We start from the raw sequence: 27291 nt of genomic DNA, 5'->3' as shown, positions 1-27291 counted from the left end.
ACCCTCTTGAAATTTCGAAATGAAGGACTTAGCAAAAAGTTCTTCCCTATCCCCAAACTTAAATCGAACATTGTCCCCAATGTTCTGAAGACTATGCCAAAATAAAAGATGAGAGGAAAGATATTACCAGACTCCACTGTCCTATATCAAAAGCATGGGTTGCCTCCCAAGAAGCGCTAAGTTTAAAGTCTTCAGCCAGACTAAGCTGAACATCGGAAATCACTTCTGATAGACTGGATTTTCGATAAAAACATCCACGGTTTCGGGTGATATTTCTAAAAATGGTTTTAAACGTTGACCATTGACTTTAAAACAAACACCATTTTTATCCTCAATATCAACCGCACCATGAGGATACACAAATTTGACAACAAAAGGCCCCGACCATCTAGAACGAAGTTTTCCAGGAAATAAATGCAAACGAGTGTTGTATAAAAGAACTTTTTGACCTGGTGAAAATGATTTTCTCAAAATGTTTTTATCATGAAACACCTTCATTTTATGTTTATACACTCTAGAACTCTCATATGCACCATTCCTCAATTCTTCTAACTCACTAAGTTGGAGTTTTCTCTCTCTACCTGCGTTGTCAAGCGAAAAGTTCATTTGCTTGATGGCCCAATATGCTCTATGCTCTAACTCTATAGGGAGGTGGCAAGCCTTTCCATACACCAATCTATATGGAGACATTCCAATAGGAGTCTTAAATGTTGTACGATAAGCCCATAATGCATCGGTTAGTCGTAATGACCAATCCTTTCTATTTGGATTAACTGTTTTCTCAAGAATGCGTTTAATTTCCCTATTGGAAACCTCAACTTAACCGCTTGTCTGTGGATGATACGGGGTGGACACTCGATGAGTAATACCATACTTTTTCATTAGAATCTCGAACTGCCTATTACAAAAGTGTGTTCCCCCATCACTAATAATCGCTCGCGGTGTACCAAAACGAGAAAGGATGTTTTCTTTTAGAAACTTGATCACAACTTTGTGATCATTCGTTTTGCAAGCAACCGCCTCTATCTACTTAGACACATAATCGACAGCGACTAGAATATATAGATTGCCGAAGGAGTTCGGAAACGGACCCATGAAATCGATGCCCCATACATCGAAGACCTCAATGACAAGAATAGGATTTAGGGGCATCATATTTCTACGTGAAATACTCCCCAACTTCTGACATCGCTCACAAGCTACACAATATGCATGGGTATCTTTGAATAAAGACGGCCAATAGAAACCACATTGTAAAATTTTGGCGGCCATCTTTTTGCTACTAAAGTGACCCCCATATGCATGGTCATGACAAAAGGAGATGACGTTGGTTTGTTCACTATCAGGGACACATCTCCTAATAATCTGAGCGGGACAATACTTAAACAAGTATGGATCGTCCCAGAAGAACCGCTTTACCTCGGACAAGAATTTATCACGATCTTGCTTAGTCCAATGTTTGGGCATTTGTCCCATAACAAGATAGTTCACTATGTCTGCGAACCAAGGTAATTGGGAGACTACAAGAAGTTGTTTATCAGGAAAACTCTCTCTAATAGGTAACTCATCATTGATGGACTCCACAACAAGCCTAGACAAGTGGTCTGCTACAACATTTTCGGAACCTTTCTTATCCCGTATCTCTATATCAAACTCTTGTAGCAAAAGTATCCATCTAATCAACCTAGGTTTGGCCTCTTTTTTAGAGAGGAGGTACTTTAATGCGGCATGATCAGAAAATACTATGACCTTAGAACCTACTAGGTATGACCGAAACTTCTCTAACGCATAAACAATAGCTAACAACTCTTTTTCAGTTGTAGAGTAGTTGAGTTGTGCATCATTCAACGTCGTACTAGCATAATAGATTACGTGAAGTAATTTGTTTTCACGTTGACCTAAAATGACTCCTATTGCATAATCAGATGCATCGCACATGATCTCAAAAGGAGCTTTCCAGTTAGGCGGGTAATAGGAGTTGTAGTAAGCAAAAATTTGAGTTTATGAAAGGCCTCTAGACAAGCATTATCAAAGACAAACTTGTTCTCTTTTGCCAAAAGATTACAAAGAGGTCTTGATATCTTACTAAAGTCTTTGATAAATCGACGATAAAAGCCTGCATGCCCTAAGAATAATCGGATGTCTTTAACTGTTTCTGGTACAGGAAGACTTTTTATCAACTCTATTTTGGCTTTATCTACTTCTATACCCTTAGCTGAAATGACATGCCCTAGGACAATTCCTGAACGAACCATGAAATGACACTTCTCCCATTTAAGCACTAAATTCTTCTCTTTACATCTAACCAACACGAGTGTGAGGTGATGTAGACATTCATCAAATGATGACCCGAAGACTGAAAAATCATCCATGAAAACTTCGAGAAACCTTTCTACCATATCCGAAAATATGCTCATCATACAACGTTGAAAAGTAGCGGGTGCATTACACAACCCAAACGGCATACGACGATAAGCATAAGTTCCAAATGGGCAAGTGAAGGTTGTTTTCTCTTGATCTTCAGGAGCAATGGCAATTTGATTATACCCGGAAAAGCCATCTAAGAAACAATAGTAACTATGTCCTGCTAGTCTCTCGAGCATCTGATCAATGAATGGAAGAGGAAAATGATCTTTCCTCGTGACCGTGTTCAACTTCCTGTAGTCTACACAAACACGCCACGCAGTGGTCATCCTGGTGGGTATTAACTCATTGCACTCATTTCTAACTACAGTAATGCCTGACTTCTTGGGAACAGTTTGAACAGGACTGACCCAAGTGCTATCTGAAATAGGGTAGATAATACCCGCATCTAATAATTTCAGGACTTCAGATCTGACAACTTCCTTCATATGAGGGTTAAGTCGACGTTGCATCTCTCTCGATGGTTTAGCATCTTCTTCTAAGTAAAGGTGGTGCATGCAAACTAACGGACTTATACCCTTGAGATCGGCTATAGACCATCCTAGTGCCTCTTTGTGTTCTCTTAAGACATCTAACAATCGACCCTCTTGTTCTTTCTCTAGCTCGGAAGCAATAATAACAGGTAGGGTTTCTGAAGGTCCTAAAAACGAATATTTCATGTTCTCAGGTAAAGGTCTCATCTCTAAGGATGGTGGGCTCTCAATAGGCTGAGACGACTCTGAGACAGAGGGTGATTTGGACTCATCACTTAAGGATGGTTGAGTTGTCTCTAAAGTTGATGCCATACTTGGTTCAGAGATTGTGAGGGATTCAGTTTTCGCTTTCCATTTCTGAGTATCCAGTAATGGGGTGGAATCTAATAAAGCATTCACCTCATTGATACTACTTTCCTCATCAAAATCTAAACCAAAGTAGGCCAACAGTGTTTCCAACGGGTCATCTGATAAAGTTGTTGGTAAGGAATCCTGAACCAACATATCTATCAAATTTAACTCGTTAAAATCATCAACATCATCGGGGTGAAGTCCAGCATGGAAAATGTTCATCTCTACAGTCATATTTCCAAAAGACAATTTCAAAAGGCCGCTACGACAATAGATGATAGCATTGGATGTAGCTAAGAATGGTCGCCCTAATATGACAGGTATTTACTTTTGGAATTATGGACTGGCTCAGTATCTAAAATGATGAAATCAACAGAAAATAAGAATTCACCAACTTTGATCAAAACATCTTCGACTATGCCACGTGGGTGCCTAACAGACCGATCCGCTAACTGAAGGACCACAGAGGTTGGTTTGATCTCTCCTAATCCCAACTGTAAGTACACAGAATAAGGAAGAAGGTTAACACTAGCACCAAGATCCAATAGAGCACGCTCTATTTTATAATCTCCTATGGTACATGGTAGTGTAGGACTTCCTAGATCTTTGTACTTAGGTGGAATATTTTGTTGGATGATCGAACTAACATTCTGAGTAAGGAAAACTTTCTTATGCACATTCATCTTACGCTTACTAGTACATAAATCCTTAAGAAACTTGGCGTAAGCTGGGATCTTTTTGATCGCATCTAAGACTGGAATGTTGATACTAACTTGTTTGAACAACTCCATTATCTCCTGAAACTGAGATTTCTTCTTTGACTCAACCAAACGTTGAGGGTATGGAGCTCTAGGCACATAAGGCTCGGGTACTAAGGGTGGACTTTCTGACTCGGTAGCCTTTTCAGGCTCATCCCTAGAGACTCTGGTTGGCAACGAGGATGGCTCATTCTCACTCTCTTCCTCTTCAGGAACTCTTACCTTATTATCCACAATTTTACCACTTCTAAGGGTTGTTATCGCATTAGCTTCATCTGGTGGTGGTCTACCTAATAGACCTTTTGGGTTTTGCTCAACCTGACTCGGAAACTTACCTTTTTCTATCTGACTCAAGGCTTCATGAAGTAGACCTATTTGGGTTTCTAGCTTAGTCAAAGATTGTTGGGTAGATGTTTCTAGCTTAGTCAAAGACTGACTCCACCAAGCAACCTAGACACAATCTAGACGACTGGGTAGTCTTTTTCACCTAAAAGTTGATCTAGACAGCTTCTATTTCTTACCAAAACTTGAACTATGATTCTTATGAGGAGTTACTCCGTCACAGTACAACGATCAAGAATTGTGTTCTTGGATCGTTCCCTCTTCCTGGGAAAACTCCAAATACTAATCAAGTTCGAGATTTTGTCAAGAATGTCCTATAAGCTCGTTACCCTATGGCCAATGTCTAAATCAAATTTTAATTTTAAGTGAGGCTTGGGATCGGCAATGTTGTTACCTAAATGGGCAAGAGACCGGTGATGAAATCCGACTCCTACCTTGTAATGGGTTAATGCCCTTTCTAATATGATAATTAAACTAACAGTTCGACAATCAATTAGGCAAGCAAAAATATCACAAGTACCCACTTACAGGAGATTTGTGGGTGATCTAGAAGTTACCTCCCGTTCAAGACGGGCGGCGACCTTTGTAGACGACCCGGGCAACTCTTCCCGCAAGTGTGCGAACCCGGGGCTTCTTAGTTTCGGTTACAAAATTAAATGTCCTCCAATTTAGGGTCAAAACAATAAGGCCTTATTACAAAACAACAAAAGTAAAGAAATACAAAAAAGTTATAACACTCTCTCACCAAAATAAAAATAAAGTACTAAAATAACTAAAAAGGTCTTCTTTGATGTCCTCCTTCTTGATGTTCCCTCCCTTTAGCTCCTTTGTGAATCTACACAAGGAAAGGAAAAGCAAGTCAAAGTAATCAAAATAGACAAAAATAAAAACCAATTCAAGATTGAAAATAAAATTAAACTTATCCCCGGCAGCGGCGCCAAAAACTTAATAGGCCTAAAAAAGGTCTATTCCCCAAGTGTAGGGGTAAAGTTATAGTATTTAAAATAAGATCGAGTATCGTTCCAAAGGACAAGCTATTTTACCTAAATCTCGAATTAAAAACCCCCTTCGAATTTTTGGTTTGGTTTGGAAACTACTTAAAGAAAGAAAACAATACTAATAGACTAATAAGAATGAAATCAAGGTGAGAAAAAGGATCTAGGGATTTCGATTTCACCACATAAATGGACTACTTAAGACAAGCATTCAATCAACAAATCACTTTTTGTTTATAACTCAAAACCTAGCTTAATGAACTAATTAGGTTTCGGATAATATTCTGTAATAACACAATTCAAAATCAAGAATATTTGATTGACTATCATATAAAACTAAATTCCTACACTATCATTCATTATCTAAAAGGCATATCTTATCTAATAATTCAATAAAAGCATGAAATATCTAATTATAATGCATGAATGATAATAAGGTTATAGAATCAACATGAAATGACAATCAATAGGCATTGAAGCTCAATATAAGGATTCATTGATTTATAACATATCTCAAAATAAGCCCAAATATGGGTTTCCTCTACACCCTAGATACAAATTTAGCTACTCATGGAATTTAAAGTAATATTCATTGAATTTATAAAGTAAATGGAATTACAAAAGATTAATGGAAAGAAATCACCAAGAATGTTCAAAATCCATATTCCCATGTATCTCCATTTTGATGTCCAATATTAGCTCCAAATGTCTTTAGAATATTACCCAAAACTCCAAATAATAGCTTATTAGAAGATAAAAGAAGAGAAATTTAGAAGAGAGATAGAAGAAGAGATTTTAGAGAAGAAGGTATGGAGAAATTAGAAGGTTAGAAGAAGAAATTAGAAGTAGAAAGAAAATGTAGAGAAGAGATGAAGGTGGTAGAGAAAGTAGAAGAAAAGAATGGGGGGCTAGGGTTTTTAGTTTAGAAGAGGTAGAGAGAAAAGGAGGCTAAAAGAGGAGAGAGAGGCTAAGAGGGGAGAGCTTTGGTTGGTTCTCTAAAAGTCTTTATATAGAGTTAGGGTTTGATTGGGGTTAAAGTGGTAAAAAGTGGAAAGCTGAGGGCTATTTTTGGAATTTTTAGGGGTTTAAAATATAAAACCCTAAGAATACACAAGTGCAGTGGCGGCTAGGGTTTCTGGTTGGAATTTCGGATGCCAGGGTGTAGCCGATTCACCATATTATAATGCGCCACAAATATAAGCCGTCGGATGAGGGCTGCACGGATCTGGAGGGTCGCGAGAAAGCCACGCGTCCTAAAGCACGAATCTAGCTGCTTCGAGCAACACGGAATAAGAATAAAGGAGCAGAAGCTCAGCAGCCATCGGATCTTGAAAACGCGGAACCCAACGGTCAAGATTAAAACGTTTGAACGGGACCACCAAGTTAAGTTGCTGCGCGCTCCACCGGATCAGGCCTATAGGGTCCACTTCGCTGCTTAGCGGAAACGCGGGACTTGGATGCAACAGCCTCTAGGATGCGACATGCGTCTGTTGGGATACCGCGCGCCAGAACCGTACCCGACATTGTCCCGCTAGTCAACATCTTTTGGTTGAACTTTGACCTTGGTTTATTCTTTCGTCCGGACTCCGATTTGACTTCCGTTTTCTCCTACGGACTCGTCTCGACCTCTACTTTTCACCCATGCATTGAACTTGGCCAAATTACCAAAATATTCTCGACTCTAAATGACCAAAATACCCTTTGTATCCTTTTCTAACCGGTTTCACACCTAACTCTGCAAAAGACACTTAATCAAGAGAATCAACCATTTTATTATAATAAAGACTCGAAACGAACTAACTCGACTAATTTAAACGACTCCGATGCGACATTTTCATGACCCATCAGTTAGGATTAGTATCTCCGGGCTACGTGAGGAGAAGCAACTGAAAATGTACGACCGTACTCTAATGGATTAATAGTTAATCATTAGCTTTGACAGTTTTTCTCCGGATCATGAAAGTCTGAAAAGATATGACGTATCAGATGAGATGCGGAGTGACATATGAATCGAGCATTGCACTTGTTCTAAGTACAAGTGGGAGACTGAAGGATATAGTCCTTCAGTCTGAAGGAGATGTCCTTCCGAAGGAGTGTCCTTCGGCCAAGATGGCAATGCGTGCAATTTGTGAGTTAGGATAACGATGACTTTATCCAGAAGATCATCTAGTCCGGTTCAATTAGGGATCGTAATGCTTAGCTAGAAGCCGCTTACGATCGTCGGATCACTTCGGTAATCCGCAGCTAACATAGACCGGATCCTACAACGGGTTACACCAAAGATTGGTAGCTTGATCGGAGAGAGTTGACTCATGGGAGCTTGCCTATAGATGGATATGATCCAGTCTGATAGTGCCAAAAAGATAGAAAAAATCAGGCTCGAAAGAGAACCCGAAAAGGGTAAAAACCCACTTATAGGCCGACCAGACCAAGCCCGGTAAGGGGAGGTCATGACCGGCCATAGTGTGGGAGTGGGCCGGCCAGGCCAAGCCCATTAATGGGCTTAAGTGGCCGGCCACACCCTAGTTAGGTAAAACCTTAATTTTAGTCAGAAACAAGTTCTGATGTGTTTACTTTTTCTGGGACTCTTATGAAACCTAATTGAACCCAAATTTTAATAAGGATTTCTCTATATAAGGGTCATTAGAGAACAAAAAAAGGGTTGGATTTTTCTCAGGAGAAAACTTCTTCTCTCTCACAATATATAGCTAAGTGGAGAGAGGGTTTTAGAGAAAAAGCTCTGAATCTATCTATGGAGTCAAAAGAAGAATGGTTCTTCTTCTCAACCTTCAATGAAGGTCTAGCAGAAAACACAGAAGGGAGATCAAGTTATTTACTCGGGTGTCTCAAGTAGAGGAGCGACAATTGGAGCTCTCATCTTCTTTAGGATAAAGTCATTGGAATCTAGTTCATGGGAAAGCGAATCCAGGTATTCTACTTTCAGTTTTTAGTTCATTATTAATTCATGCATATGATCCTAGTTAATTAGTATTAAACATATGATGTTTGAGATTCCGCTTACAAAACTAGTTAGATGATTATGTGTACTAGATACATACAAAACCGTATAATTACCACCTGACGCCTGTGCACTTGCGGGTGTACCCTTTTTGGGACGATCATTCATATAATGCTTTAAAGTTCATGCATACTTTACATTGAAGCTTGTTAAATCCTTCAGGGATATCAATTGAAGTCACTATTTAGTGATTTATATTTGTGTATCATGTACATTAGTAAGATAACTATAACATCTTGGGAAATTGATGTACTTATCATATTTCATTGTACAATCCACTTAACACGTATAACAGGTGTTAAATTCATCATTTGATTACTATTGTTTTAAAATAGAGTTGTCTCGCCAAAACCTTGTGAGGAAAATCCAATCGGACAAAACCTGAATGAAGGAAAAAGACTACAACTTTTAGAAAATTAAAATAATTTTCAATATGCATAGTTGCCTTATTAAAACTTTGACAAGGAAAACCCAATAGGACAAAACCTTGAAGAAGGAAAAAGAGTACAACGCAATTAACATTTTATATAGAGTTAATTCCTATATGGCCCCCTACTTTGTGACCAGCTTCCTTTATGGCCCCCTTTTTTCGTAAATTCAAATATGGCCCCCTTTTCTTAACACCGTGAGTCAACTTTTATGGTTAATCTTTTTGTTTCCATATTTACCCTTCTTATAAGAATGATTTCAAAATTCAAAATTGACCCCCTTTTAAATTTGGGTCAATTTCCAAAAACTTATAGCTACTTAAGAAAAAACTAGGGGGCCAAAATAGAATACATATAAAAAAAATTTAAAAACACCTAATCTCTCCCTCTCTCTCCTCCACATCATGTATCTCGCCACCTCATCATCTTCTCCGATGAAGGTCGCCGGCCGGCCAAATTTTCCGGCGACCTTCAATTTTTTTTTTATCTTTCTCTAACTAATATCTCTCTCTTCTCTCTCTCTCTCATTTCTCTCTCTCTCCCATCTCTCTCACTCTCATTTCTCTCTCTCATTTCTCTCTCTCTCTCATTTCTCTCTCTCATTTCTCTCTCTCATCTCTCTATAATTCCGGCGAAGGGGAGGAGCCCCTTCGCCGGAATAACCAGACCTTGAAGGTCTGGTTTCAAGGTGAAACCAGACTCGGTCTGGTTTCAAACCAGACTGAGATCTGGTTTCTGGCTGGTTGAAACCAGATCCCGGTCTGGTTTCAAACCAGACCGAGATCTGGTTGAAGCCAGATCTCGGTCTTGTTTGAAACCAGACCGAGTCTGGTTACTAACCAGACCTTGAAGGTCTGTTTTCACTTTGAAACCAGACCTTCAAGGTCTGGTTATTCCGGCGAAGGGGCTCCTCCCCTTCGCCGGAATTATAGAAAGTGAGAGAAATGAGAGAGAGAGATGGGAGAGAGAGAGATGGGAGAGAGAGAGAAATGAGAGAGAAAGATGGGAGAGAGAGAAATGAGAGAGAAAGATGGGAGAGAGAGAAATGAGAGAGAGAGATGGGAGAGAGAGAGAAATGAGAGAGAGAGAAATGAGAGAGAGAAATGAGAGAGAGAGAAATGGGAGAAAGAGAGAGAGAAATGAGAGAAAGAAAGAGATGGGAGAGAAGAGAGATATTAGTTAGAGAAAGATAAAAAAAAAAAAATTTGAAGGTCGCCGGAAAATTTGGCCGGCCGGCGACCTTCATCGGAGAAGATGATGAGGTGGCGAAATACATGATGTGGAGGAGAGAGGCGATGAGATGGAGGAGAGAGAGGGAGAGATGAGGGGTTTTTAAATTTTTTTATATGTATTCTATTTTGGCCCCCTAGTTTTTTCTAAAGTAGCTATAAGTTTTTGGAAATTGACCCAAATTTAACAAGGGGTCAATTTTGAATTTTGAAATCATTCTTATAAGAAGGGTAAATATGGAAACAAAAAGATTAACCATAAAAGTTGACTGACGGTGTTAAGAAAAGGGGGACATATTTGAATTTACGAAAAAAAGGGGGCCATAAAGGAAGCTGGTCACAAAGTAGGGGGCCATATAGGAATTAACTCTTTTATATATGAATGATGGTTGTTTTCTGAAACCACATTCCAACATAAGTAATGTATTGTTTGTACCACATTAAATACTTTTGGACCTGAATTTCCATGGTAGATGATAAATCGAGAGAGTTTGAGATTCTTTGAAGCTAAAGCCTTGTAATATTTCGAAATATGGTTTATCTTTTAAACATATTATCACGGTATTTCTATTTCTGAAATAATCTTTTTCAAGACTATTATTTTGAGGCTTGGATAAGCTCTTCATGAGTCACAATAAGATTTATCAGTACTTCATATTATAACTCGGGGATTTGTAGTTCAAATAGATAATTTATAAATGGGCATTAGGCCGTTTATACGCTAAATGACTTTCAGTTTCTTACATATATCTACTTTATTACCTTCAGGGTAATTCTCTGTTTATGTTTCGACTTCATGTCTGAAGACTTAATTATTTTGCAAGAATAAGTCATATGGTAATGGTTAGAGAGAGAGAGAGAGAGGGGTTAGAGAGAGAGAGGGGTTAGAGAGAGAGGGGGTTAAAGAGAGAGAGGGGGGTTAGAGAGAGAGGGGGTTAGAGAGGTGGCCGGCCGGAATTTTTTATTCCGGCCGGCAACTTTTCGCCGGAGAAGAAGGGTGAGGTGGACAGAGTGATGTGGTAATGGTTAGATGAGGTGGACAAAGAAAAAGAAAAAAAATAATTACAGAAATGCCATGGGGGTAGAATTGGGAGGTTGAAAAAATTTGGGGCCATTTAGGAATTTTTTGGGGCCAAAACGAACTGCCGGACACAATTCGGGGCCAAAACGGCCAGTTGGTCACAAATCGGGGGCCAAAACGGAATTAACCCTTATGAAAATAATCGTACGCAATGCGCACATATACTTCAAAGATGAGACAAGATGAAAAAGGAACCAATTGCTTCAGGCACGTCTATCTGATCACAACTTCAAGTGTGAGTAATTTGTTATAATATCACAACTTATGGTGTGATTGACTACACATGAGATATATCATTTTCATGTATATTTTTCTTTCTAAAAACATCATCCTTACTATATATAATATGTTATAAGATGATGCGGACCAACCTTCTGGGCTACTAGTGATACTGTCCGTTTTGGCACTCTCGAGCCTCACTGTTTTAAAAAGCCTCAATTTTGTTTTATTAGTTATATCTTTGGATATTACAACTTCTGGTGTAATATTACATATTGTAATCAACCAATTTTATTTGTCAAGAATTTACAATACATCACAGTCTACAGAAACGTAAGAAAATATCATCCTATCACTTGAATAGATATTTCAGATTCCCACTTAATCTATGATGGGTTTGTATTATAAGTGCAACAAGGATTGTATCAAAAATTAGTTGCAGTCCACGATGAAAAGCTTTGTCAAATTTAATGAAACTCTATGTCGGAATAGTAAAATGGGATTCTCAACTTTGTCACTTTATTTCAATATGAACTCGGTGTAGGATTTTTCTTACCACGGTTCAATTATAATCCTTTAATAATCAATGGAAAATAATCCCAATACTGAAAAATCAGTATTTGTCATTCTTTAGGAATGCGTAGATAAATTTGTTTTCTCAAGGGTTCACCCGTTTTGGTCATAATTAACCAACTTGTAGGGGATTTATCTTTTAATCCTTGGAGATTATTTACTCTAGTAATTATTTTAGAATTGTCTAGATTTGAAGTAGTATATACACCAAACTTCAGCTTTGGTAACCACATATACAAATAGATGCTTCAATTTGATTTTAATCAAATCTTGATGGTTAAATTTCCTCTTCAGAAAAATCTTCATTAACAGAACAAAATATGCAATCATGATATATTCATACAAAATTAAACATAGTTATGAGAGTAATACAAATTTCTTTTTTAGGCATAGCTTACCTTGACCTTACCACAGAATAGATTTCTTTAACATTCATATTAGTTTGCAATACCAAAACCAAGGAGAGTTTTTTAGGAGAGAGAGAGTCTGGGCTGACGTCACCCACTTTCCAAAGTTTTTCCTCTCTCCCCTTTTCCTCTCAAACCCTAGCCGACTAACATCATCTCAATCTCAAGCTCAACTTAGAAAATCATCAATCCAAATCTTCTAATCTATAGAAAACATCAAAAGGTTTTTTGATTTCTTTCTCTCCTGCCCTAATTTAGCCAGATCGGGATTCAAAATCACAAGAGCCACTCGCCAATCGAGACTAAACAACAAAGACACCAACTTTGATCATCAACTCTTAGCATCAAAAGAACACCAAGGAGTCAATACACGCCGGTCTACTTCCACAGAAGGAAACCAGATTCGAGAAGAGACCTTTAAGTAAACTGCAGATCTCTTCAATCTAGAGAAGTCACCCTCCTTCAACACTTTTTTCTAATCTGCATTTCAATTTCCTACCTGTTCTTCTATGGGTATCGGAGTTTCGTAAATTGTTGTGTTTGATTCTAGTAGTAGCTTCTTAGGATTCATAGTTTTGGTTGTTCTTTGCAACTGCCTCTAGGTAGGGTCTATAATTATTTCATGCTTTAGACTTAGGCTTATTTTCTCTCATGTTTCCTTCTGTTTTAGCTTTGTTTTATAGTCTGTTCAAGTTACTAATTTCTCTTAGTAGTAGCATCTAGTTATAGATGGTTTGTGGTTTTGATCTTTATCTCGGATTTCCCCTCCACTGTTAGAGGTTCTAGTGGTTTGATTTGGGTGGTTTTTGCTCCGTGATATTTGTTGGCGCTTGGCAGCACCGTTAGTGTTTGATTCGGGCACAGACTTGGGCACCGTGAGTTTCTTTTGAGTTTTTATAAAAAAAAATCCTTTATAGTGTTGTGTTTCTAGTGATTTTGTTTATTTATGTAAACTCTGCTTTAGTAGTATTACTTATGGTCCGTTTTAGTTATATATCTTATTAGTATTAGTATATAGTATAGTAGCTTTTGGTTTTTTGTTTTCTGGTTAGACTTTCAGACTGTCTTTGTCATAGTGTTTAGCTTGTTTAGCTGAAAAGACTGTCTCTTTGGTCTTTTCAGCTAGCTTCTAGTGGATAATCTCGTATGCGGTCTGTTTCTAGTCCCTGGTTCTTAAGTTTTTTATCTTATCATATATGCTTTAGTGTATTACTTTCTCGGTTGGGGTGTGTTTAGGGAGTTCTTCTTATCACCATTACAGGTCCAGCTGGAGGTGCTTTTGTATCACCTCTGTTTCCCTTTTTTTGTCTCTGCCCTGGTTTGGGTTTTGGTGTGGCTCTTATTCTTTTTCCTTAGTGGGCTCATGGACTTTCAACAGTCTACAGACAACCAAACACCAATAGACATGGCCTTTCTGGCCTGGAATGTGAGGGGTTGTTGAAACTTTACCAACAGAAAGCATCTGTCGCACCTAATTAAAGAGCATAACCCTGATTTTATTTTCTTAGCTGAAACCAAGTGCATCAACGTTAACTTAGACAAAATTCTTAATCTGGGAAACATTTACTATCACCATGAGGTCAACCCCATAAACAAAGTCGGTGGGTTGGCTCTATACTGGTCTCCTAATTATACCTTGGACATCTTGTACACGGACCAAAACATGATACACGCTAAAGGCACCCAAATCGATAATAATTATCATTTTTATCTTACTGGATTTTATGGGTGCCCATATAGCAACAACAAGATGAGACCATTGGAGACCCTGGCTAGCCACACCCCAGATAATAGGGACCCTTGGTTAGTAATAGGTGATCTTAATTGTATTCTGCACCCGTCTGAAAAAGTTGGAGGGAAAGAGGCCCACTGCTCTAACATGACGAAATGCAAGCAGGACATCAATAACCTGGGCCTCCATGACATTGGTTACTCTGGCTATCCCTTTACTTGGACCAACAAACAATTTAAGGGCAATCTTATTCAGGAGAGGCTAGATAGAGCTTTAGTCAATCATAATTGGCTTTCCATCTTTCCTCAGTCCAAACTCACTCATCTTCCCACTCTTGGCTCTGACCATAATCCCATCATCCTTACTACTAGACCTAACTCTTCATTGGGTCGCAAACCCTTCAAATTCATCCGTACTTGGATATCTCATCCTGACTGTGCTCAATTCATCAAATCCAATTGGACTTCTCTCCCAAATCAAATCCAGTCAAAACTCAACTCTTTGGCCATCCGCTTGTCGAAATGGAACAAAGAGGTCTTCGGTCATCTGGACACTAACATAAAGCAGCTCACAAACAAAATCCAGAACATTCAAGACCCGGTGATTTTTAAACAGATTTTCACCCAAATCGAAACTCTACTCCTTCAGCAAGAGAGTCTGTGGAAAGAAAAATCCAGGATTGCCAATATTAACCTGGGTGATAGAAACACCAAGTATTTCCATGCCAGAGCTGTCACTCGGAATCGTAAAAACCAAATTCACTCCATTAAAAAAGATGAAAACTCTTGGACCAACGATGAAGCGGAAATCTCTTCCATCTTTTCCAACCATCTCCTTAACATCTCTACTTCGGTTGGTTCCAGTTTTTCTGCGAATCTTCTGGCTTGTTTCTCTCCCCAAATCAATCCCATTCAGAATGATACTCTTATCTCTACTCCTGTGGTAGAAGAGATTAGGAAGGCCACCTTTTCGCTCAGGCCAGAGGCAGCTCCTGGTCCAGATGGCTACCCTCTTTTCTTCTACCAATCCGACTGGGAAACGGTGAAGGAGGACATAATTGATATGGTCACTCATTTCTTCAGCACTGCTTCCTTACCACCTCAGTCGAATCATACTCACATTTGTCTTATCCCTAAAACTAAAACCCCTCAAACCCCAGCTAACTTCAGACCGATTAGCCTGCTCAATACAACCTATAAAATTATCAATCATGGCTAACCGTCTCAAAATCATTCTGCAGATCTTATCTCCCCCTTTCAGGCAGCGTATGTGCCTAGTAGGCAAATCACGGACAACATCCTTATCAGCCAAGAATTAGCCCATTCCTTTAAAAAGATCCGCGGGTCTAAAAGCTACTTCGGCCTTAAACTTGACATGTCTAAAGCTTTTGACCGCATCGAATGGAGCTACCTGGAGAAAATCATGACCCTTATGGGTTTCTCTCCTTATTGGATTAATCTGATCAAAGCTTGTCACAACTCCAGCACCATGGCAGTGTTAATCAATGGTCGTCCTGGTTTAGCTTTCGAGGTTAGTCGAGGTATCAGGCAAGGCGACCCCCTCTCTCCCTTTCTGTTCGCTATTACCATGGAAGGCCTCAGTCGTATGCTGGAAAATAACAACAACCAGATCCCGTTCGTCGGTTTCCCCATTCCCAACTCCAACCTCACCATAAAGTACCTCTTATTTGCAGATGATTGCATCATTTTTGGCCAAAATTCTCTTGAAAATGTGCACAATCTCAAACAAATTCTAAAAGAATTCAATGAGGCCTCTGGTCAAATGATTAACTATGCTAAATCCAATATCTTTTTCTCCAAAAATTCGCACCCTAAATTCAAAAGGATGATGATTCGCAATCTCAAAGTCCATCAATCTTCGTCCGGAGATAAGTACCTTGGCACAAATATGTTCATCGACCGAAACAAAACACAAGCTTTCAACTCCCTTCTAAACCAAATTAGAAACAAACTCTCCAAGTGGCAAACCAACCTTCTTTCACAAGCTGGACGCTCAATAGTAATCTCAACTATTGCAGCGGCTGTTCCCCGATACCAGATGCAGTGTTTTGCCATTCCCAAAGGCATTTGTAACAGCATCGAGTCCCTCCAAAGGACTTTCTGGTGGGGAAAATCCAAAACCTTTCATACCATCAACTGGCCCGCCATTTGTAAGCCACGCAAATTAGGTGGGCTAGGTATTCGTCTTCCTCTCCTTGATAACCAAGCTTTCCTCAACAAACTTAATTGGCGTATTATCAACAACCCCCATTCTATTTGGGTCCAAGTTTTCAAAAGAAAATATTTCCCTAAGTCTACTAAACCCTCCCCCCTAAGGCTAACCATTCCTGGCCTTGGAAAGCTATCAGTAAACAATTTAGTCAGGTGGATGGTCTAGTCTTCTGGGATATCAATAAAGGTGCGCATATCAGTATTTGGCACAATTTCTGGATCCCGAACCACCCCCCACCCATCACCAATCAGAGTAACTCTAGCCTCAAATGGGTTGCCCATCTCATAACTAATAATAATTGGAATACTAACTTGATTAACAATTGTTTTGATAGTGATACGTGCAGTGCAATTTTAAGTATCAACTTGCAGGATGGCAAGGAGGACACAGCTAAATGGACACTAAATCAGGTAACTTCTCAATTAAATCGATGTATAATTATTTGAGAACTGGTAGTAATGGACATATGCATGACACGACTGACTGGTTTTTCATTTGGAATCTGAACACTATACCACGCATAAAACTATTTTTATGGAAATGTTGTACCAATCGTCTACCAGTAAGGGACAAAATTGGTAGGTATATTGGTAATGTATACACTTATATAAACTGTGATGACAATGAAACTCTAGACCATGTGATGTTACACTGTAACTATGCCAGAGCGATATGGTTTCACTTTCAGGTAAGATCTGAACAATTAACTACGGTAAAGCAATGGATTCAGCAATGGAAACAATTAGATGAGGAAATTACTTCTTTATATGCAAAACTTATGGTTTATCTGGAAAGCTAGGTGTGACAATTGCTTTAACTCTTCAAAACAATCACCAATACAGATGATCAACCGAATCAACAATACGTCTACCACGCCCCTCAAAATTAAAACATTACTAACAAATAAATGCAGGAAAAAACCACGGCAACAACAATGGAGACCTCCATCGACACCATTTCTCAAAATAAATGTAGATGCCCTTTTATACAACTTACGGAACCAGCTGGAATAGGGTGTATTATCCATGATGAAGACGCAAATATTATCATAGCAGTTGCAGATTCAGTCATAGGACAAAATTCAGAAGAATGTGAAAGTTTAGCTATTCACTACGGCATCTTATGGGCATTCCAACTTCAAATCCAACATGTTCACATCGAAAGCGACAATCAAAACATCATCAAATACATCAATGATCAGAGTGACGGTTTACACTGGCAGTCCAGAGATATCCTCTCAGAATCTCTAGATCTCAAGAACCAGTTCACAAACATCATTTTCACTTACGCTCCCAGGGAATGCAATTCCAAAGCAGATGCTCTAGCTAAATGGGGTAGAAATAACTGTAAAAAAAAAGTATGGAATGTACTACCATCTTTTCTTTCCGATTTAAGTCAGTAGTCTTTGTAAGAATTTTGTAGTGGTTTGCTTCTAATATATCTCATAAAAAAACCCTTTTTTCATTATGATCTATGTAATTCTAATGCTCTTTTGATATGATTCACTATGCCTCAACAATCACAAAATCAACGGTTAGAGATAAATAAGAATAATAAGTTTGAATAGATAACAAGAAAAGTCAAAATACCTTGTAACTTACTAATCTTTTATTTGTTTATATCCAAGGAGGTAGATAATTTCTTCTTCTCTTTGGTCATAGACCAATTTGTGCTGATAACGTGTTTTGAGAGATAAAAGAGGGAAGAAGAAAGATAATGGGAATATAAACCAAAAGATAGTCAGACAAGAAGAACTAGATTGTATTCTTATATTTGTAGAAGTTTTCTCTAGTTTGATGATAGGCCTAAAATAGGTCTATTCCCGCAAGTATACGAGGTCAAGTTATAGTATGTTAGTAAATTCGTGAATCGTCCCAAGGGATAGGTAGGCAACTTCGGATATTGACGGCGAGTTTAACCCAATAATCAAAATGTCAATAACTAACTTAGACTAAAGCACACACAACACCCCACTTACTAAGAAAATAAATAAAACTAACTAAACTATCTAAGAAAGAGGTGAGAAGATATCTAAGGTTATAAAATCCACTGCATAATTTCACTTTATAAAACAAGTACTTAATTACTTAAATCTCTTTTGTATTTACTCGGGATCCAATATAATGAACTATTTGGATTCCGGATGATGTTCTAAATAAAACAATTTTATAATTACTAATTCTAATTGTCTTCCTTATAGAGATTCGGATTGCTTAACTATTATTCATCATCTAAAAAGCATACTCCATCTAACAACTTAACGCAAGTATGAAATATCTAATTATGAGGCATGAGTAATGAAAAGAAAATCCAATCCATATAGATAAACAATCGATAGACATTAAAGCACATCAAGAGATTTTAATTAATCAATAACAAGTGTTACAATGATCCAAAATGGGTTTCATTCACAACCTTAGATTGCTAAGTTAACTATACATGGAATCTAGAGTAACATTCATTGACATTGTAAAATAAATGAAAATACTAAGAAATTAATGGAAAGAAATCACCAAGAATGTTCAAATTCCATATCCCCATGTATCTCCAATTTGTCCAAGATTTGCTCCATTTGTGCTCAAGAATTTTACTCCAAGAATTCTAATTAATAGCTATTTTATTGCTACCCAAATAAGAAAAAAAGAAAGAGAAGGAAGAAATTAGATGTAGAAAGAAGTTGAAAAGAAGAGATGAAAGGGGATAAAGATGATAGAAGAATATGGAAGGAAGAAGGAGAAGACTATTAATGGAAGAATAATAGTGGTAGAGAGGAAGTAGTAGAAGTAGAGAAAGATGAAAAAAAGAATGGAAAAGATGGATTTGGTAGAGAAAATAGGTTGGAGAAAGAAATAGGTAAGAGGGGATTGAGAGGATGATTTTAGGGTTAGAGAAAGAAAAGTAGAGAAAGAGAAGGTATGGGAATAGAGAAGAGGGATTGAGAGGGTTTTCAAGTCTAAGTTTTAATGGAGGAGCAAGTGCTATTATATAGGGTTAGGGTTTTGGTTGGGTTAAATGGTAAAAAGAATAAAAAGATAGGGTCACATTTGGAAAATGGGAGGGTTTAAATGATAAAACCCAGACTGCTAGGGTTTGAAATCCGGATTGAGAGAGACACTTGTCGGTTGGAGAATGGGTAAGGCAATATGTCCTTTAGTGCTTGGGAACCTGCGGCTAGAATGCTTCGCGGCAGATTAAGAGGTGACCGGCAGCAAGCAGAATCCGTCGGATCGGGAGAATGCGGGATCTGGATGTTCTGTAAGTGGACACGCGTCCGGGAGCACGAATCTAAGCTGCTTCAGGTGCACGGGATAATGATAAAGGACTGGACACACAGCATCCGTTGGATCTAAAAAACACGGAAGGTAACGGTGACGATTAAACGTGGGAGCGGGACTACCGGACTACGTTGCAGCAGGCCACACCAGATCAGGCCTATAGGCTCCATTTCGCTGCTCAACGGTAACACGGGAATTGGATATACCGTCCTTCAGAGCGCGCCACGTGTCCTTAGGCATACCGCAGGCCAGAACCATGCCCGAAGGTATCCCACCAGTCAACATCTTTTGACTCAACTTTGACCTTGATTTATTCCTTCGTCCAGACTCCGATTTGACTTCCGTTTTCTCCTACGGACTCGTCTCGACCTCTACTTTTCGCCCATGCACTGACCTTGACCAAATTACTAGAATTTCCTTGACTCCAAATGACCAAAATACCCTTCATGCATCTTTTCCTCGTTTTTAACCGTTTTTCATACCTAACTTTGCAAAAGACACTTAATCAAGAAAATCAACCATTTTATTACAATAAAGACTAAAAACAGACTAACTCGGCTAATTTAAACGACTCTGATGGGACATTTTCATGACCCATCAAACATCCCCAAACTTAGATTTTGCTAGTCCCCGAGCAAGACAAAAATAAAAGAAAAACCTAACTCACTTTCGGAGGAATCCCGGTTGCATTTAGCGTATGCAACAAGCCGTTGAACCCCTAGGTTGCCCTAGTGGACGAGTTTTGTCTCGTGAGGGTTTCCAGAGAATATACCCACAAAATTCAAAAACATTTCAAAATTACAAAAGGGTCCAAAAATACTCAAAGTCAACTAAGATGGACCAAAATGTTTATCTCCTAGAAAATTTTAGCTAGCTAATAGGAATCAGTCAAAGTTAACAACACTATACAGACGTTAAAAATCTCTTCACTAATAATCTTGACTCGAAGTATACGTGACTAGCCACAATGAGAATCACTTCAGTTCTGAACAAACAGAGCACTGATCCCTATCTTAATACATTTCGCCTCGACTTTGGCCTCACAGACATACGCTCTAAAAATGAAATCACTCAAGAATGGTTTGCTCGTATGTGTGAGTGTGATCACTAATATAGACTCAACACATAAAAAGGGGTGAGGACAACATTTTAGAACGAATGATCTAAAAGGAATATAACCACTAAATGGAATGGGGAAGCTCACTTACCCTTCTCACCCACTCTATCCTCTAATAATGCTTCCTAAAGGTCAACGGATACAAGTGATGAGATAGATGATGATAAGATCCCGAGAATGTCGACGCCTTCAATGTTAGAGAACTTCAAGAAACTTCCACACTTAGCTTTTTGCTTCGAACACTTATTTTATATAACAAACTAAAGTTCACATGAACTTTTTACACAAGCTTTCTTTTTCAGAGTTTTTTTTGTTTTTTTTTTTTTTTTGAAATAACTACAAACAATGCAATACCCACACTAGTATTCCCAACAATCAACTTTTCTATTTTTCCCACTTTGCTTTCACATTCTTCTTTCTTTTCATGCCTTCATTCTCGGGAGTCATATGATGAATGGATGGTGGAGTATCCGTCTTCCTAAAGTTGACACTATTATCGGGTTTCATGGACTACAAGAGTAAGGTTTATTCGCTATCCTGATGTCACTCCTAGTGGCTATGGAAGTTGAGCACACGAGATCAAATGAGCTCTTTTTACAAAGTTGGGAGGTTGAGTAGCTCTTCACTCTACTCGGAATCAGCGTAGAAGAGTACACTCAAAGGTAATAGAAAGGCTCAGAAATCTCACAAGGGTTAACTCTCCACTAATGATTAATCTAGTTATCTCAGAACCGTCTACCCTTCACTTCCATAACACTCACATAGCTAGCACACAGACGACCTCAAGACTCGACATTCATGAAGAAACCTTTAACAACCGGATAGTACGATCAACTCAACTCTATAACTATTAACAAGCCAAAAACAACTATTAGACTCACATTTTCGGTCCAAAATTGAAAAATTTTGAACCCTCTCGAATTTTCGAAATGAAGGACTTAGCAAAAGGTTCTTCCCTATCCCCAAACTTAAACCGAACATTGTCCCCAATGTTCTGAAGACCATGCCAAAAGAAAAAGATGAGAGGAAAGATATTACCAGATTCTACTGTCCTATATCAGAAGCATGGGTTGCCTCCCAAGAAGCGCTAAGTTTAAAGTCTTCAGCCAGACTAAGCTGAACATCGGGAATCACTTCTGATAGACAGGATTTTCGATAAAAACATCCACGGTTTCGGGTGATATTTCTAAAAATGGTTTTAAACGTTGACCATTGACTTTAAAAAAAGCACCATTTTTATCCTCAATATCAACCGCACCATGGGGATACACAAATTTGACAACAAAAGGCCCCGACCATCTAGAACGAAGTTTTCCAGGAAATAGATGCAAACGAGTGTTGTATAAAAGAACTTTTTGACCTGGTGAAAATGATTTTCTCAAAATGTTTTTATCATGAAACACCTTCATTTTATGCTTATACACTCTAGAACTCTCATATGCATCATTCCTCAATTCTTTTAACTCACTAAATTGGAGTTTTCTTTCTCTACCTGCGTTGTCAAGCGAAAAGTTCATTTGCTTGATAGCCCAATATGCTCTATGCTCTAAATCTACAGGGAGGTGGCAAGCTTTGCCATACACCAATCTATATGGAGACATTCCAATGGGAGTCTTAAACGCTGTACGATAAGCCCATAATGCATCAGTTAGTCGTAATGACCAATCCTTTCTATTTGGATTGACTGTTTTTTCAAGAATGCGTTTAATTTCTCTATTGGAAACCTCAACTTGAACGCTTGTCTGTGCATGATACGGGGTGGCCACTCGATGAGTAATACCATACTTTTTCATTAGAACTTCAAACTGCCTATTACAAAAGTGTGTTCCCTCATCACTAATAATCGCTCGCGGTGTACCAAAACGAGAAATGATGTTTTCTTTTAGAAACTTGATCACAACCTTGTGATCATTCGTTTTGCAAGCAACCGGCTCTATCCACTTAGACACATAATCGACCGCGACTAGAATATATAGATTGCCGAAGGAGTTCGGAAACAGACCCGTGAAATCGATGCCCCATACATAGAAGACCTCAATGACAAGAATAGGATTTAGGGGCATCATATTTCTACGTGAAATACTCCCCAACTTCTGGCATCGCTCACAAGCTACACAATATGCATGGGTATCCTTAAATAAAGACGGCCAGTAGAAACGACATTGTAGAATTTTGGCGGCCGTCTTTTTGCTACTAAAAGGACCCCCACATGCATGGTCATGACAAAAGGAGATGATGTTGGTTTGTTCACTATCAGGGACACATTTCCTAATAATCCGATCGGGACAATACTTAAACAAGTATGGATCGTCCCAGAATAACTGTTTTACCTCGGACAAGAGTTTATCACGATCTTGTTTAGTCCAATGTTTGGGCATTTGTCCTATAACAAGATAGTTCACTATGTCTGCGAACCAAGGTAATTGGGAGATTACAAGAAGTTGTTCATCAGGAAAACTCTCTCTAAAAGGTAACTCATCATTTACGGACTCCACAACAAGCCTAGACAAGTGGTCTGCTAGAACATTTTCGGAACCTTTCTTATCCCGTATCTCTATATCAAACTCTTGTAGCAAAAGTATCCATCTAATCAACCTAGGTTTGGCCTCTTTTTTAGAGAGAAAGTACTTTAATGCGGCATGATCAGAAAATACTATGACCTTAGAACCTACTAGGTATGATCGAAACTTCTCTAAGGCATAAACAACAGGTAGCAACTCTTTTTCAGTGGTCGAGTAGTTGAGTTGTGCATCATTCAACGTCTTACTAGCATATTAGATTACGTGAAGTAATTTGTTTTCACGCTGACCTAAAACGACTCCTATTACATAATCAGATGCATCGCACATGACCTCAAAAGGAGTTTTCCTGTTAGGCGGTTGAACAATAGGAGCAGTAGTAAGCAAAAATTTGAATTTATCAAAGGCCTCTAGACAAGCATTAGCAAAGACAAACTTGTTCTCTTTTGCCAAAAGATAACAAATAGGTCTTGATATCTTACTAAAGTCTTTGATAAATCGACGATAAAAGCCTGCATGCCCTAAGAATGATCGGATGTCTTTAACTGTTTTTGGTACAGGAAGACTTTTTATCAATTCTACTTTGGCTTTATCTACTTCTATACCCTTAGCTGATATGACATGCCCTAAGACAATTCCTGAACGAACCATGAAATGACACTTCTCCCAATTAAGCACTAAATTCTTCTCTTTACATCTAACCAACACGAGTGTGAGGTGATGTAGACAATCATCAAATGATGACCCGAAGACTGAAAAATCATCCATGAAAACTTCGAGAAACCTTTCTACCATATCTGAAAATATGCTCATCATACAACGTTGAAAAGTAGCTGGTGCATTACACAACCCAAACGGCATACGACGATAAGCATAAGTTCCAAATGGGCAAGTGAAGGTTGTTTTCTCTTGATCTTCAGGAGTAATGGCAATCTGATTATACCCGGAATAACCATTTAAGAAACAATAGTAACTATGTCCTCCCAGTCTCTCGAGCATCTGATCAATGAATGGAAGAGGAAAATGATCTTTCCTCGTGACCGTGTTCAACTTCCTGTAGTCTACACAAACACGCCACGCAGTGGTCATCCTGGTGGGTATTAACTCATTGCACTCATTTCTAACTACAGCAATGCCTGACTTCTTGGGAACAGTTTGAACAGGACTGACCCAAGTACTATCTGAAATAGGATAGATGATACCCGCGTCTAATAATTTCAGGTTTTCAGATCTCACAACTTCCTTCATATGAGGGTTAAGTCGACGTTGCATCTCTCTCGATGGTTTAGCATCTTCTTCTAAGTAGATGTGGTGCATGAAAACTAACGGACTTATACCCTTGAGATCGGTTGTAGACCATCCTTGTGCCTCTTAGTGTTCTCTTAGGACATCTAACAATCGACCCTCTTGTTCTTTCTCTAGCTCGGATGCAATAATAACAGGCAGGGTTTCTGAAGGTCTTAAAAATGAATACTTCATGTTTGCAGGTAAAGGTTTCAACTCTAAGGATGGTGGTCTCTCAATAGGCTGAGACGACTCTTAGATAGAAGGTGATTTGGACTCATCACTTGCCGATGGTTGAGTTGTCTCTTAAGTTGATGTCATACTTGGTTCAGAGATTGTGAGGAATTCAGTCTTTGCTTTCCATTTCTCAGTATCCAGTAATGGGGTGGAATCTAATAAAGCATTCACCTCATTGATACTACTTTCTTCATCAAAATCTAAACCAAAGTAGGCCAACAATGTTTCCAACGGGTCATCTGATAAAGTTGTTGGTAAAGAATCCTGAACCAACATATCTATCAAATTTAACTCGTTAAAATCATCAACATCATCGGGTTGAAGTCCAGCATGGAAGATGTTCATCTCTACAGTCTTATTTCCAAAAGACAATTTTAAAAGACCACTACGACAATAGATGATAGCATTGGATGTAGCTAAGAATGGTCGACCTAATATGACAGGTATTTGACTTCTGGAATTATGGACTGGCTCAGTATCTAAAATGATGAAATCAACAGGAAATAAGAATTCACCTACTTTGATCAAAACATCTTCCACTATGCCACGTGGATGCCTAACAGACCGATCCGCTAACTGAAGGACCACAGAGGTTGGTTTGATCTCTCCTAATCCCAACTGTAAGTACACAGAGTAAGGAAGAAGGTTAACACTAGCACCAAGATCCAATATAGCACGTTCTATTTTATGATCTCCTATGGTACATGGTACTGTAGGACTTCCTGGATCTTTGTACTTAGGTGGAATGTTCAGTTGGATGATCGAACTAACATTCTGAGTAAGGAAAACCTTCTTATGCACATTCATCTTACGCTTACTAGTACATAAATCCTTGAGAAACTTGGCGTAAGCTGGGATCTGTTAAATCGCATCTAATAGTGGAATGTTGATACTAACTTGTTTGAACAACTCCATTATCTCCTGAAACTGAGATTTCTTCTTTGACTCGACCAAACGTTGAGCGTATAGAGCTCTAGGGACATAAGGCTCGGATACTAAGGGTGGACTTTCTGACTCAGGAGCCTTTTCAGGCTCATCCCTAGAGACTCTGGTTGGCAACGAGGATGGCTCGTTCTCACTCTCTTCCTCTTCAGGAACTCTTACCTTGATATCCACAATTTTACCACTTCTAAGGGTTGTTATCGCATTAGCTTCGTCTGGTGGTGGTCTACCCAATAGACCTTTTGGGTTCTGCTCAACCTGACTCGGAAACTTACCTTTTTGTCTCTGACTAAAGGCTTCATGAAGTAGACCTATTTGGGTTTCTAGCTTAGTCAAAGATTGTTGGGTAGATGTTTCAAGTTTAGTTAAAGATTGACGGGTAGATGTTTCTAGCCTAGTCAAGGATTGACGGGTGGATTCCTGAAATTCCTCATGGTTCTTAGTTAACCTGTCCTGGTTCTGAGCTAGCATATGCATGGTGTCCTCTAATGATGTCATCTTTTCAGGTGGATGTTGGACACTGGGTTGTGCAAAAGGGTTGCTAGGTGCATTAAACCCATGAGGGTTCATAAAACTACTAGGCTGACTCTGGTATTGACCTTTAGACCAAGAGAGATTGAGATGATTTCTCCAGCCTGGATTATACGTGTAAGAAAAAGGATCATACTTCTGACGATTGTCTTGCCTAGAGTTTTGATAGAGAGCATGAGCTTGTTTTTTGTTAGCAGACTCAAAGAATAAGGCACATTTGTTCCCCGTATGAGTAGGGTCTCCACAGACAGAACATGGGTAAGAGATGGGTTCATTTCCAACACTCATGACATGAGTGGGATCCTCCGTGAAGGTTTTAGGTTGATTCATCACTAAGGCTTCCAACCTTCTGGTAATGGCGTCAAGTTTGGACTCAGAATCATCGATCCTATAAATCCCGCCCTTAGTTGGATTAGGCTTTGCCCTAGTGATAGGTTCTCTTGAAGTTTCCCATTGTTGGGATTGTGCGGCTAGTTCCTCAAGAAAATCCATGGCCTCATCGGCGGATTTGTTGGAGAACCCGCCATTACAGAATGACTCGATCATGGAGGTGGTAGGATAATCTAGTCCTTCATATAACAGTTGGACTAGTTTCATTTTTTCGAACCCATGATGTGGACACTCTAGAAGAATATCTTTGAATCTCTCAATATAGGAGTAGAGATATTCTCCTTGGAGTTGCTCGAAATTAAGCAAACTCTGCCTTAAAGCTCTAGTTTTATGCTTGGGAAAGAATTTTTCTAGAAAGACACCACTAAGTTCTGCCCAAGTAGAAATAGACTCAGGTTGTAAGGCATACAACCACGACTTTGCTTTATCCTTTAGAGAAAAAGGGAACAACCTTAATCTAACGGCATCAATCGAGTTAGGGACGTTCATGGTCTTACAAACGTCCTCAAATTCCCTAACATGATAGTACGCGTTCTCGTTCTCTAAACCACGAAACACCGGAAGCATATTGATGATTCCCGACTTTAACTCGAAATAAGTGTTAGTGGGGGGGGGGGGGGTAGCCTAATGCATGATGGTTGGCTAACTCTAGCCGGATGCATGTAGTTTTTGAGAGTCATAGGTTGATCCTCGACCCTAGCTTGTTGAACGTGATCCTCCATAGACTCGTTTA

At 38.9% G+C, this 27291-nt stretch overlaps 1 protein-coding gene and 1 pseudogene across 2 annotated transcripts in view; one reads left to right on the top strand and one right to left on the bottom strand.

The window, feature by feature from the left end:
* The window catches only part of LOC147531596 (uncharacterized), an 88281-nt gene that overhangs the window by 49311 nt on the left and 11679 nt on the right, over positions 1-27291 (top strand). The window lies entirely within an intron of this gene.
* On the bottom strand, positions 21786-27125 carry LOC147531597 (uncharacterized; annotated as a pseudogene).

Source organism: Eschscholzia californica, unplaced genomic scaffold (assembly GCF_041429995.1).
Source record: "Eschscholzia californica isolate CP2 unplaced genomic scaffold, dmEscCali1.0.p SCAF_6, whole genome shotgun sequence".
Lineage (NCBI taxonomy): Eukaryota > Viridiplantae > Streptophyta > Magnoliopsida > Ranunculales > Papaveraceae > Eschscholzia > Eschscholzia californica.
The sequence above is the reverse complement of the archived record's forward strand: the minus strand, read 5'-3'. Positions and strand labels throughout refer to the sequence as shown.